Source organism: Equus przewalskii, chromosome 26 (assembly GCF_037783145.1).
Source record: "Equus przewalskii isolate Varuska chromosome 26, EquPr2, whole genome shotgun sequence".
Lineage (NCBI taxonomy): Eukaryota > Metazoa > Chordata > Mammalia > Perissodactyla > Equidae > Equus > Equus przewalskii.
In genome coordinates this window covers 27,273,654-27,287,638 of record NC_091856.1, presented here as the reverse complement: position 1 = coordinate 27,287,638, position 13,985 = coordinate 27,273,654, and the positions used below count along the sequence as shown (strand labels likewise).

The following is a 13,985-nucleotide window of genomic DNA, read 5'->3' as shown; positions in this document are numbered from 1 at the left end:
ATATTCAAGACTTCAGATTTTAAAGTTTTTGTTTCAAATTACAAAGGGTAATACAAGCACATTAAAATAATACAGAATCAAAGTGAAAAATGAAATTATTTCATTCCTGTCATATAAACGCTCCAACCCTTGCGGTCAAGAGTTTAGCATGTATTCTACAGCTATTTCTATGCAATTCTAAATACATACTTTCTCTTTCTCTCTCACTTACTCTAAAAATGTTTGGTGTCTCTTTTTAAATAAAAATTGTAGGGGTCTGGCCCTGTGGTTTGGTGGTTGGGTTCACATGCTCTGCTTTGGCGCCCCAGGGTTCGTGGGTTCGGATCCTGGGTGTGGCCCTACACATCACTCATCAAGCCATGCTATGGCAGTGTCCCACATACAAAGTAGAGGAAAATTGGCATGGATGTTAGCTCAGGGACAATCTTGCTCACCAAAAAAAAATATATATATATATTTAAGGTGCACAACATGATGTTTTGCTATGCATATACCTCGTGAAATGATTACACAGTCCAGCTAATTAACGTATCCATCTTTCATATAGTTGCTTTTTTTTGTGTGTGGTGAGAGCACCTGAAGTCTACTCAGCAAATTTCCAGTATCTAATACACTGTTATTAACTATAGTCATTATGCTTTAGATTTCTAGACTTATTCATCCTACATAACTGCAACTTTGTACCCTTTGACCAACATCTATCCATTTCCCCGACTTCCCACAAATGATATGTTTTTAATGAAAAAATAACTGTTTTCCAAAACAAAAAAAATTAGTAGGAAGAGTGTCATTGCTGTACCTTTTTGCAATCTCATTAATGTGTACCTTAATAGAAGATAGCTGTGTTCTGATAGCTGCTTCTATGTTTAGTCTGTTGTGGTATGTTGTTCTGGTTGAAGTGTATAAAGAAGATTTGGCTTCACACAGATTTGAAGTTGGAAAAGGGAAGGAATATTTCAATAGCCCTTTCAGATAGTTGTGGATATTATTCTTTGATACCATACCAAAACTTGACAAATGCTAGCTTCTCAATGGAATCTGAAACCAAATCAGTGAACTTTTTATATTGTGTTACATTAAAATTCATTCTCTGTTGTATTTTGACTGGATCTTTTATCCATATATGATTTTATAACATCATGCATTGGTCATTTAGAAAATGTTGGTTCACTGAATTATATTGAACTTCTAAATGTGACACATTTCATTAGATAATGTCTCCATACATTTTGTAGTCTCTGGAAAACTACACTAGTGAGAGAAGGAGAGTTAAAAAGGCACACAATGGGGGCTGGCCCCGTGGCCGAGCGGTTAAGTTCGCGCGCTCCGCTGCAGGCAGCCCAGTGTTTCGTCGGTTCGAATCCTGGGCGCGGATATGGCACTGCTCGTCAGACCACGCTGAGGCAGCGTCCCACATGCCACAACTAGAGGAACCCACAACGAAGAATACACAACTATGTACCGGGGGGCTTTGGGGAGAAAAAGGAAAAAATAAAATCTTAAAAAAAAAAAAAAAAAGGCACACAATGGTTTAGTACTACTGTGAAAATTGTTTTGGCCTTGTAGACCCCTGAAAGTGTCTTGAAGACCTCCAGGGGTCCCCGGACCACAGAGAACCATGGAGTTAGACAAATTGGTAAACTAAAGGTAGTCACCAGGTTTGCAGACTGTAACTTTAATAATGGATAATCTAGAAATTATAATGGGATGGATTGTTGTACAAGCCTTAGTCTTAGAAAGTATTGTACTCCTTGAAATAAAAAGTGGCCTAATATTGAAATGTGATGGATTGGTCATTGAATATTTGAGTGCTTTTTATAGACAAGAAGTTGTATGGAGGTACAACTAAGGATATGCATTATGAAAAAGCATTCCTTCTCTTCGGTAGTTTATATTCTAGCTGGAAAGGTAATATAATTTCGTGAAAAGATAACGAATGCAGTGTTCTCTGTAACAAGTATGACATACAGTGCTGGGTAGAATGAGTTTTAAATAGGTGAAGGAGAGAGGAGGCAGTTGTCTTTACGGGGACAAGAGCAGTGCTTGTTCAGATAGTCCTTATGTCAGTTAGGCTAGACTGGAGAATTCATATGGAATAATTAAGCTAGGCTTGCAAAATTGTTGCATTTTACATTTCTGTTCTCACAGTGTTACCCAATTTTTGTAGGATTGTACAATTTCCAGTATTTATACAGGTTCTTACTTGACTTTTTAAAACTAATTCATCATGATATGAGTAGGTCTAGTTATCTGTCAAACATCTATCAAAATGTTATCACTCTTTGATAAATGAGAAAACAAAATTAAGGAAAGCTGCCAAGAACACAGAGATATGAGTAATATGTTATTTGCACATATTAGAATATATATATATATTCTCAGAATAAGAAATATTCAGATCTCTTTCTTTGGGGAAAAAATATATACATACACAGAGTAAACGTTTCCACTCAAGACTTTATAGAAACATTTTAATGCTTCCTGAAGTAGATTGTGTACACCTTATGCTTGGCTGTTCCCTTGTTGGATTGTTATAAAGATTTTTAAATTTATAAAGTGCCTAGCACTAGAAGGCACTCAGGGCCGGTATTATTGTTGTTGTTGCAGGTTTTTCAGTTCAGTTACCTCTAATGTACCAGTTAGGTAAGACATCCAGCTTCTCAATATTTTGAACATTCTGACTTGTCCATTTGTTGAATGTAGTAATTCAACTATTCTGGCCGCCATTTATGGAGTGCTTAATACTATGTTTCAGGCACTGTGCTAAGCGCTTTATATGCGTTGCTTCTTTAGCTCTTTACAACAGTTTCACTGTGAGGTGAGTGATGGTGTTTTCATTTTGTAAGTGAGAAAAGTGGAATGATTAGTTGCTCAAGGTACGTACTAGTTAAGAAATTGTATAGCTGGAATTTGAACCCTCGTCTGTCTCCAGAGTGTCATCTTTTGCCTTTCCATATGGGCAGCAAGTTGAAACGAAATAGTTTTGGATTGCAGTGGGAATTTTGCTCTTTTTTCAAAGGACAGCTTTTTGGGCAGAGGGGAGTTGGTTTTCTCCCTTTTTAAATGTATTGATTGGTATTTGGATTCCAAAGTTTATTTTTTAAAATTATTATTAGTGAGGCTTCTCATTACTTAATTGCTTGATGAAATTATGATAAAATAGTAATGAATTAAAATTTTCCAAATCTCTCTTTCCAAGTTGACATGTTACTATATCGGTGAGAACAGTTTGTGGGCTTTTACAGCTTGTTTTTTTAGGCCAAGAATTGACTTACCTTTACCGTCCACTACATTACTCTTTGATTGAATGATATGGTTATAGTCACTTTTGAAAGAGTATTGTGGCTTAGAAAGCTTGTTTGAGGGAAAAAAAATTCATTTGTACTGGCAGTCAGCCAATATTTTATAAGCTACAATTTTCTTTTGAATAGCTGGTGGTTTGTAGCCCCATAATTTGTGGTTCTTCTGAACTTGTAAAAAGATTACACATATTTAAAAATGACCTGATCACTTTAATGTTTTTGAAGCAGTATACAACTGTTGAATTCGCTTGTGTGATAGTGTTGTTTTTGTACTTAATTTTTCTGTGCATAGAATCTGTTTTAAATTAATAATTTATGCACTGTAATCCCCCCGCCCCCAAGTAAACCTACAAATAAACCTTAAACCAAAAACTGCTTTGGTAATGTAACAGGCACAGTTAAAGGCAAAGGAAATGTGAATCTCTCTACATTGGTTTGCCAAATCCTTGCAGTATCCACACTATTCCATTCCTTAGGCACTGTTGCCCGGATGTGTTGAATTATGTGGTATGTGGGTTTGTTTGGGTGTGTTTAGTGTTCCTGTATGACATTTAGTTTTAAATCAGTTTTTTGTGATGCTGCCACTGCAGCTTTTTCACATGCAGGTGGAGAAGGGCACTCCATTTGAAATGTTTCATGTTCTGTACCTTGTTCTCATGGTTTGTGTGTAGGTAGCTAAATTTGTGAAACTCATGAGATTATTTTAAATCCTTCCTTTTGATTTTAGGTTAAATCCTAAATGGAATTTGATAACCTTTTTGTTGAAAGATTTTGGAAAGCCAGATTAATAGTTCCATTTTTATATTTATAGAAGTTTCACAGATAAAAATGAACCTAGCCTTCAACTTCTGACGCAAATTCCATTGCCAAGTAGGGAGTTATTTAAAAATGTACCATAATGAACTGTTGTCTTTCTTAGGTTAATTCTTTGAGTCTTTTGTTTCTAGAAGGTGGGTGAGATTTAGGTTTAAAGTTTCCACTTATCAGTGGAATGATTTTTGTAGCTAAGATTTTAGCAAATTGTTAATGGCCAGATCCTTAACACCTCTTAAAAATCTTGGCATGCTAACAAGGCTTGCTTTTCAAAAGACTCTTTTGCTGAGGAGGATACTGTTTCTCAGTCTTGATTACACATTGGAATTACGTGAGAGCTTAAAAAATACAGATGCCTGGGTTTCACCTTGAGGGATTCTAATTGAATTGGTCTAGGGTGCTGCCTAAGCATCAGGATTTTCAGAAGTGATTCTTAATGTGCATCTGAGGCTGAGACCCATTGCTCGGGGAAATTTGTCAACCCACCCAAGGGTAAATATTTGATTTTGGAGAAGATATCTTTACCTTTAGAGCTTTCTTATTTTGAGATATTGTAGGTTCACTTGCTGTTGTAAGAAATCATATATTCAGCAATAATCCATCTGTATAATTTTGTCATTTCAAGAGTGTTATATAAATGAAATTGTACAGTATATACACTTTTAAGATTGGCTTTTTTTTCACTTAGCATAATTTCGTTGAGATCCATCCAAGTTGTGGCATGTATCAGTAGTTTGTTCCTTTTTATAGCTGAGTTGTATTCCATGGTAGATGGGTGTGTCACAGTTTGTTTAATCATCCCCTGTTGAAGGACATTTGGATTATTTCCACTTTTGGCTATTACCAACAAAGCTGATGTGAAGGTTTGTAGACAGACTTTTGTGTGGTGATAAATTTTCATTTCTCTGAGATTAATGCCCAAGAGTATAATTGCTGGGTTGTATGGTAAATGCATTTTTAATTTAATGAGACACTGCCGTACTTTTCCAGAGAGGCTGTAATATTTTACGTTCCCTACCAGCGTTGTACAAGTGGTTCAGTTTCTCCACATCTTTGCCAGCATTTGATGTTATTACTATTTTTTAAGAAAAATTAATAGACTTTATTATTTAGAGCAGTTATGGGTTTACAGAAAATTGAGCAGATAATAGAGTTCCCATATATACTTTCCTCCTTCACTGCTTTCCCCTTTTATTACCATCTTATATTAGTATAGTAAATTTGTTAAAGTTGATGGACCAATATTGATACATTATTATTAACTGAAGTCCATAGTTTACATTAGGGTTCACTCTTTGTGTTGTACATTCTGTGGGTTTCTTTTTTTTTTAGTTTTTAAACCTTTTTATTTTTTTTTAAACTTTTTATTGAGTTAATGATAGGTTACAATCTTGTGAAATTTCACTTGTATATTGTTGTCTGTCAGTCGTGTTGTAGGTGCAACCCTTCACCCTTTGTGTCCACCCCCCACCCCCCCTTTTCCCTGGTAGCCACTAATCTGTTCTCTTTGTCCACAGGTTTAAATTCCTCATATGAGTGGAGTCATACAGAGATTGTCCTTTTCTGTCTGGCTTATTTCACTTAACATAATTCCCTCAAGGTCCATCCATGTACATTCTGTGGGTTTTGACAAGTGTGTATGTATCCCTTATGGTATCCTACAGAATAGTTTCATTGCCCTAAAAAATCTTCTGTTGGGCCAGCCCCAGTGGCCTAGTGGTTAAGTTTGGTGCACTCCACTTCAGCAGCCTGGGTTCAGTTCCTGGGCGCAGAACCACACGACTCATCTGTTAGTGGCCATGTTGTGGTCGCGGCTCACATACAAAAAAAGAAGAGGAAGATTGGCAACGGATATTAGCTCAGGCAAATCTTCCTCAGCAAAAAAACCCCAAAACCCCCCCCCAAAAAACAAACTTCTGTCTTTGCCCCTTCATCCTTCCCCAACCCCTAACCCCTCACTACCACTGATCTTTTTCCTGTCCCTATAGTTTTGCCTTTTCCAGAATGTCGTATAATTAAAGTCATATGTCTGTAGCCTTTTCACGTTAGCTTCTTTCACTTAGCAACATACATTTAAAGTTACTCCATGTCTTTTGGTGGTTTGATAGCTCATTTTTTAAATTGCTGAATAATATTCCACTGTATAGATGTATCACCATTTATTCACCTGTTGAAGGACATCGTAGTTTCCAGTTTTTGGAAATTATGAATAAAACTGCTATAAACATTTGCATGCAGGTAATTGTGTGGACCTAAGTTTTCAGTTCATTTGGGTAAATACCTAGAAGTGTGATTCCTGGATTGTGTGGTTAAGACTGCGTAACTTTGTAATAAACTGTCAACTGGTTTTCCAAAGTGGCTCTACTGTTTTGTATTCCCACCAGCAATGAATTATTTTATATTTTAGTGGTTCAGATCAATGTGTAGTGATGTCTCATTGTGGTTTTAATTTGTATTTCTCTGGTGGCTAATGATATTGAACATCTTTTCATGTTCTTGCCATCTCTGTGTAGTTTTCAGTGAAATGTTTGTTCATGTCTTTTGCCCATTTTCTAATTGGATTGTTTGTTTTTTTACTGTTGAGTTTTGAGAGTTCTTTATATATTCCAAATAGAAGTCTTTTATTGGACATGTAATTTGCACATATTTTCTTCCAGTCTTTATTAGCTTGGTTTTTTTTATCTTTTTAACTGGGTCTTTCCTAGAACAAAATGAGGTTCAATTTATCAGGTTTACATTTTATGGATCTCGCTTTTGGTGTCAAGTCTAAGAACTCTTTTTTTTTAAAAGATTTTATTTTTTCCTTTTTCTCCCCAAAGCCCCCCGGAACACAGTTGTGCATTTTCAGTTGTGGGTCCTTCTAGCTGTGCCATGTGGGGTACCTCCTCAGCATGGCCTGATGAGTGGTGCCATATCCATGCCCAGGATTATAACTGGCGAAACCCTGGGCTGCCGAAGCAGAGCGCGTGAACTTAACCACTCGGCCACGGGGCCAAACTCTAAGAACTCTTGACCTAGCTCTATGTCCTGAAGATTTTCTCATATGATTTTTCCCTGGAAGTTTTTGTAATTGTACATTTAAGTTTGTGATCCATTTTGAATTAGTTTTTTGTATATGGTGTGAGGTTTAGATCAAAGTTCTTCCTTTCCTTTTTTTTTGGCCTGTGGATGTCCATTCCTCCAGTATCATTTATTGAAAAGGCGATCCTTCCTCCATTGAATTGCTTTTGCACCTTTGTCAAAACTCAATTGGACATGTTCGTGTGGATCTCTTTCTGGGTTCTCTATGCTGTTCCATTGATCTGCGTGTTGTCTGTCCTTCTACCAGTACCATACAGTCTTGATTACTGTAGATATATAGTAAGTCTTTAAATTGGTTAGAGTGACTCTCTTTTATCTTCTTTTTCAAAATTGTTTTAGCAATTCTAGGTTTTGTACCTTTCCATATAGATTTCAGAATAAATTTGTGCCTATAAGAAAACCTTTACAGGAATTTTATTAAGTCTGTAGATGAATTTGGGAAAAATTGACAGCTTTACTATGGTGCATCTTTACCATTGGATTTTAATAAATTGGAATGAGATTAGAGAGAAGTAATTCTGTAGAGAAAGTACTCAAACTACTTAGATTGGATGGAGATATTTGTTTATAACTAGTAAAATGTTAACTTTTTAACTCCCGTCTCCCCTCCTTTGGTGCTAAAAAACACCGTTAATAGAGCAATGGAAATGGAAGCGGTTGTTCATTTATTCATAAATGTCTTCACTCAACAGCCTTATGGGTGTCTGTTGTGGGCCAGGCACTGTTCTAGGCACCAGAATATGGTGGTAAATAAGACAGGCAAGCTCCCTTCTCTCATTGAGCTTGTGTTCCTGTGGGGAAATGGTAAACAAATAATCAAGAAATACACAAGTTAAGTGCTATGCAGATAATTAAAATAGGTTGATATTAAAATAGGAAAGTGAAAGGCTGACTACTTGATTGGATGATCAGGGAAGGCCTCATTTATGATCAGACAGCTCATTTATGGTTAGATCTGAATGTTAAGAAAGAGTCAACTTTAGGAACAAAAGGAGAAGACTATTCCAGTCAGAGGGAACAGCTATTGCAGTGCAGGGACACAACTGGTATTTGGGAGGAACCGTAAAGGAGGACAGAGTGATTGGAGTGTAATGAGCAAGAGGGAGAGAGAGGAAGAGATATAGCTCTAGCTATAGATAGACATATAGATATATACAGGTGAGTTTGGTGAGGGGGGCAGGGGCCAAATCAGCTGGGACTTTGTAAGTCTGGGTGATGAGAATGATTTTTATTCTGAGGTTGATGAGAAGCCACTGGAAGATTTTTAAATAGGGGAGTGAAAAGGTTTGAAGTTTCAAATGATGACTCAGTTGTTGTATGGGGAAAAGATTGTACCTAGGGGCCAGAATAAAAGCAGGAAGATGAATTAGGAGGCTGTTTCAGTTGAGGTGAAAGATGATGCTAGGAAAGGATGCAGGATATATTTTAGAGGTAGAGTTGATAGGCTATGTTGACGGTCTGTATGTCAGGGCTGAATTTTTTCCTTTTAGAGCTCAGATGGCTATTTATTGATGTTTTGTGAGATGAGTAAGATTTGAGAGAGGAGTAGGTTTTGGGGGGAAAAATTCACAGTCTTGTTTTGACTACTTTGTTTTCAATGATGTCAGTCATCAGTTGTATAGACAAGTCTAGAGTCCAGGTAGAGGCCAGTGTAATAGGTATAGTTTGGTGATCTGTATATAGACATTATTTAGAGTCATGAAACTGGAATAGGCTACTTAGAAGTGTGATGAAAGACAAGGGGGCCTAGGACAGAGCCTTGGAGCACTGGAACATGATGAGATCTGGAAGAAGTAAAAAGGTTTAGCCATTGGTGCCTGGCTCTTTTTTGTTTGCCTTCTTGAATTTGTAGATGTGATGACATTAAAAAAATGCAGTATCTCTAGATTTCAGTGTAGTGGGCAGACAGTATTTAGACTCTGGGTCTAGCATAGTGCTAAAATTTGGGGATACAATCAAAGAAGTGTAAAATATAGACCTTGCTTTCATTGAACTTTGAAGAGGAATTTTTGAAGGAGTTGGGGCTTGAAGAATAAGTAGGGTTTAAGTAGGTGGAGGAGAAGTGCAAATCCAGGTAATACACTAAAGTATAGTGGAAAGAAAATGGGCTTAAAGAAGACCTGGTTTGAATGTGGGCTCTACCACATAGCTTTGTGGTCTTGGTTAAGTTCCCACTATGAGCCTGTATCCCCCTGGGGGCATACCTGCTTGCCTCATAGGGCTGCTGTGAAGATGAAAACTGTTTGGGTTGCTTTAGCTGTACTGTTAATGTACTGGTTCTCATGGTGGATGACTGGTTCACACATACTCATTTTATTAACATTCTTCATAAATTCAAATATTTCACCTAGTAATTTGTATTTATAAAATATTTTGTAATTTTCCATTAAAATTGTGTGTGCCTAGCTCAGTGCGAGAGGCATTCAGTACACTGTAAGTGATAATTGTTATTACTCTGTTCCTGCTGTAAGAATAGCTTAAAAGGAGTCAACAGTCCTTCCCCTTCAGGAGTTTTGCTCTCAGTGATAAGTTATACTCATGAAAATGCAAGGCATTCTGTGCCGTGGTACCTAAATCTGTGGTACAGGTACAAATAAAGAGGTCAGAGTAGGCATCTTCATTGGGCCTCATTGTGGCACTGAGACTAAATATGGCCCAGGAAGAGTAAGATTTGGATAGGCAGGGAGGGCAGGACAGGCATTCCATACTAAGAAGGCTTTTGTTTTGTTTTACTTATCTTATTTTACGTATTGTTTATTTTTAGGGGTAGCAAACCATAAATGCTACTGCCACTTCTGAGGAAATCTTAAGTAACACTTAGAGATTCTCATTCTGAAACTTTTGTAACATCATAATTGAATTTGCTTTTCTCCTTGTACAATTTATTGAACTTATGCCTGCTCTCCAGGTGGCATTATACTGTAGAATTTATTTTTGGAGTGTCTTTTTTAAAAATATGGAATTGCTTTTATGATATACCTAGGTTTAATGTCTGTTATGAATTTTCTCTTTTGTGTATAAATAACAAAGCTCTATTTTATGCTGTAAGATTTATTGTTAGAAAGGCAGGCCAAACTTCTGAAATTTCCTTGGGGAGTCTCTCTCTACATTTTTAGATTATTTGGATCCTCAACTATTTATAAATTTGTCTGCATATGTGGGATGCTAGGATGACTCCTTTTGTTTTGGAAAAAAGTGCCATCAGAGTCCCTGTACAGCCTGTGCTGAAATTGAGTTGTCTTAATACAATGCACTGTTTTCTCTTGGTCGCTGTTATGGTTTGTAAATAGCCAGACCCTAGGTTATGCTTCTTTTATGCAGCTGTCTTTTTTGGTTACTGGAAGTTAGATGCTCTTAATTTGCCTTTAAGGGAATCTAGGTTTAATTGCATATCTGCTAGAATACTTTGCACCTCCAACTAGGCTATAGAGAATCTTTGATAGCGTTCCAGTAGCCTACCTTACTGAGACTTGATCAGCTCAGTGAAATTGTGCAGTATCGTGATGAATTTTATAATTTTAAATAAAGCTAACATTTAGTGAGTGCTCTTATGCCATGCACTCTACTAAGCAGCTTTAAAACATGGAATTTTTTTCATTTAAACATCACAACAACTCAATGAGCTGAGTACTGCTTTTATTCTCACTTTACATGAGATAAAGAGGTTAATTTCCTATCACAAAGTTACATGCTTAGTAAGTGGTAGAGTAGGGATTTGAACCCAGGCAGCTTGATTTTAGGGCTTATTCTCTTATCCTCTATGCTTTGCAGTCTTCTCAGATAATGTCTTTCTGGGAAACTGTCATATTGGGAATTTTATTTTATCTTTTATGTCTTAACCTGTGTGAGGACATTGGAAGCTTGTTAAGTTCCTGTTAAGGATTTTGTATTTGCACCCATCACCTTGTATGAGGGCTTGTCTACTGTATTTGTCAATAAGTCTAGCTGCTGAATTAGAGCCCTGAAATACATTGGCTAAAACCCCAAAATGCAGTGCGTAATAGTCCAGAGCAAGTGTCCACATCAGCATGTGGCTCTCATTTATTTAGGCATTTAAGAAGCTCAGGCATTAAGGCTGATGGGGATTCTACCATCTTCAACACGTGGCTTCCAAGGTTGTCCTTGTTAAAAGTATAGGGCAAGAGATTTTCTCTTAAGCAAGTGAGGTGAAAGTTGCAAATAAAATTCCTGTTCACTTCCATGGCTGAGGGTTTAGTCTCATTGCCTTATCTAGCTGCAGAGGGATTAGGAAATGTAATGTCCTTTTTCCTTGCTTACACTAGGAGGTAAGGTGTCATTCTGTAGTATTTTGAATGTTTCATCAGTGTTGAAATGTTCTTGGGGGAGTGCATTTTCAGCTACAGAATGTGAAGGTGGGGAGCCTCATTCCCAGCTACAACTTTCTTACTTTGGAAGAAACACACAGTGGATTTTGGTGGACGGTTAAGAGTCTCCACCACACTTGTAATGCTGTAGATTTCGGTGGGAATGCCCAATGCTGTGTTCACAAAGTATGATTGTACACATTCAACTCTTGATTCTTATAACAGTCCTGTGGGGTAAGTTGATAAAGCAGGTAGTGATATTCCCATTGTAAATGAGAAAACTGAGACTTGGGTGATTAAACATTAAAGGAAACCAGCTAGGAAGTTGCAGAACTGGTAGTTAAATCCAGATCTCCTGGCTTCAGGGTCAGTGCAGTTTGTATAACACACCATTTTTCGGGGCAGAAAATTCTATCCAATAGTTATTTTTTAATTTTTTTTGTGTGAGGAATATTGGCCCTGACTAACATCTGTTGCTAATCTTCCTTTATTTTTTTTTCTTTCTCCCCAAAGTCCCAGTACATACTTGTATATACTAGTTGTAGGTCATTCTAGTTCTTCTATGTGGGATGCCACCACAGCGTGGCTTGATGAGTGGCGTGTAGGTCTGGGCCCAGGATCCGAACCTGTGAATCCCAGGCCACCAAAGCAGAGCACGTGAACTTAGCCACTCGGCAATGGGGCCGGCCCCCTATCCAACAATTTTTATACTTACTGTCATCACTACTCTTACATCTTTCTTTAACAGTGTGTCCAGTATAATATTGCTGATGTCCGGTATGATATGCTGACAAATTACTGGCATAATCTGGTCTTATTTTGAAGATTCAGAAAGTACTTCAAGAACTTACATTGCTTCATAGTCATTGTTACATTCATAAATGACATCATGCTTTACATATGCCAGTTAATGGAATACCAGAAAACAGAGATTTGACTCTCTTTAGAAGTTATGTTTTATAGCCTTGTCTAGATATAGCCTTATAGATAAAATGATGTGTAAAATGAGCAAAGGAAATAAAAAATAGAAATAAAATAATTGCCATAGTTATGTTTTCTCCTAGTACGTAGAGGTATTTCTTGTGAAATACAGTGCTTATCTATGTAATTTCACAGATAACTTTGCTGTACTTACTATGTGGTGAAAAACCATTTTAGTACATGCTGCTCAAGAAATTGAGAACATTTTTTCCTTTATAGAAGCTGGAGGAGGCCTTTCACCTTGCTGACACACTGAAGGTAAGGTGCCATTCTTTAGTAGTTTGAATATTTCATCAATGTTGAAATGTTCTTAGTGAAGTACATTTTCAGTGGCAGAGTTTGTGGTAATCTGATTTAGGAGTTGGAAGCTATGGACTATGGCAGAATGTTAAGTATTTGTACAGATGGATTATTAATCAGAAAGTAAGGTGGAGACTTCTACACATTCCCATTTTAATATAGCAGAGGCAGCAAGCTCATTCTGGTTGACTTATTTTTGATTGTTTTTCTTGGAACCTATCTTGTTGAGCTTTCTATTCCTAAATTATTTCTGAAGAGGTGACTTTAGTACAACTGAATTTTAAATAGAAGTAGCATGATTTAAATTTATTTTCCATATAGCAGACTACCCTTTCAACATTCCTTACAGCTTTAGTTTTGCCATGAAAGGGACAAAGATCGGACAAATACTATTCTGTTTGCATCTGATTGGTGACCTATAGCTCTCCGGGATAATTGTATTTTGCTGAAATTGTGCCTTAAGTGATCCAGTCTTTTCTTAGATTTTCAGTTTTCTGACAAGATATCAATAGAAATACAGTGGTTGCATCATAAATTCACCAAAGCCTAACTGAGGTCTTTATACAGCATGGACTAGCATTCCTTGAATGCTTTTGCACGAATAAATAGAATTATCCAGATCTTCTGTAATCCATTATTTTAGCATATCCACTTTGAATAAAAAAAATAGACTTAAAAATAGAATGAATTTTAAAAAAAAGGTTCATCCTCCAACTTCTGTAGCTTTGAGTTATTCACTTTTTGGAAAAGTACATGTAAAATTTTGGCCTTCTACCACAGACAAGGAATGAGAAGGCAAGTGTGCTGCTGAAATTCTGTTAGTGCCTCTTTATTTGCCTAAAAATGATGGGACAGCACTTTCAGGCCATTTTAATGAATTCAGTTACAGTGAATTATTAGGTTTGTTATTTGAATCCTGGTCATATTGTGATTCTTGTATTCACTTGTATTTATAACCTGAATGCCTAGTCCAAAAAAAGTTAAACCAGTTGGACCATATACAAGATATTTAAGCTGAGCGAGCTACTTCATGTAATGTTACTCCTCAAAAAAAAAAGGATCTAAGACTACAAAGGATGGAGAGAGCACTGAACTTTTAGTCACGAGTCCAGGGTTTGAGCCTGAGCCTTGCTAAAAAATTGTTTGGTGATCTTGGGCAAGATACTTCACCTCTTTGGGTCTT

At 36.8% G+C, this 13,985-nt stretch overlaps 1 protein-coding gene across 15 annotated transcripts in view; it reads left to right on the top strand.

Annotated features, from left to right (window-relative positions):
- STRBP (spermatid perinuclear RNA binding protein) overlaps window positions 1-13,985 on the top strand; it is a 124,597-nt gene that overhangs the window by 15,917 nt on the left and 94,695 nt on the right. For 7 of the 15 annotated variants that reach the window (XM_070596392.1, XM_070596389.1, XM_070596402.1 and 4 more), the window contains exon 2: window positions 12,722-12,760. The exons of the other annotated variants lie outside the window; for them this stretch is intronic. The gene's annotated coding sequence lies outside the window, so the exon portion shown is untranslated. The remainder of the gene's footprint in view (window positions 1-12,721; window positions 12,761-13,985) is intronic. 15 annotated transcript variants of the gene reach the window in all.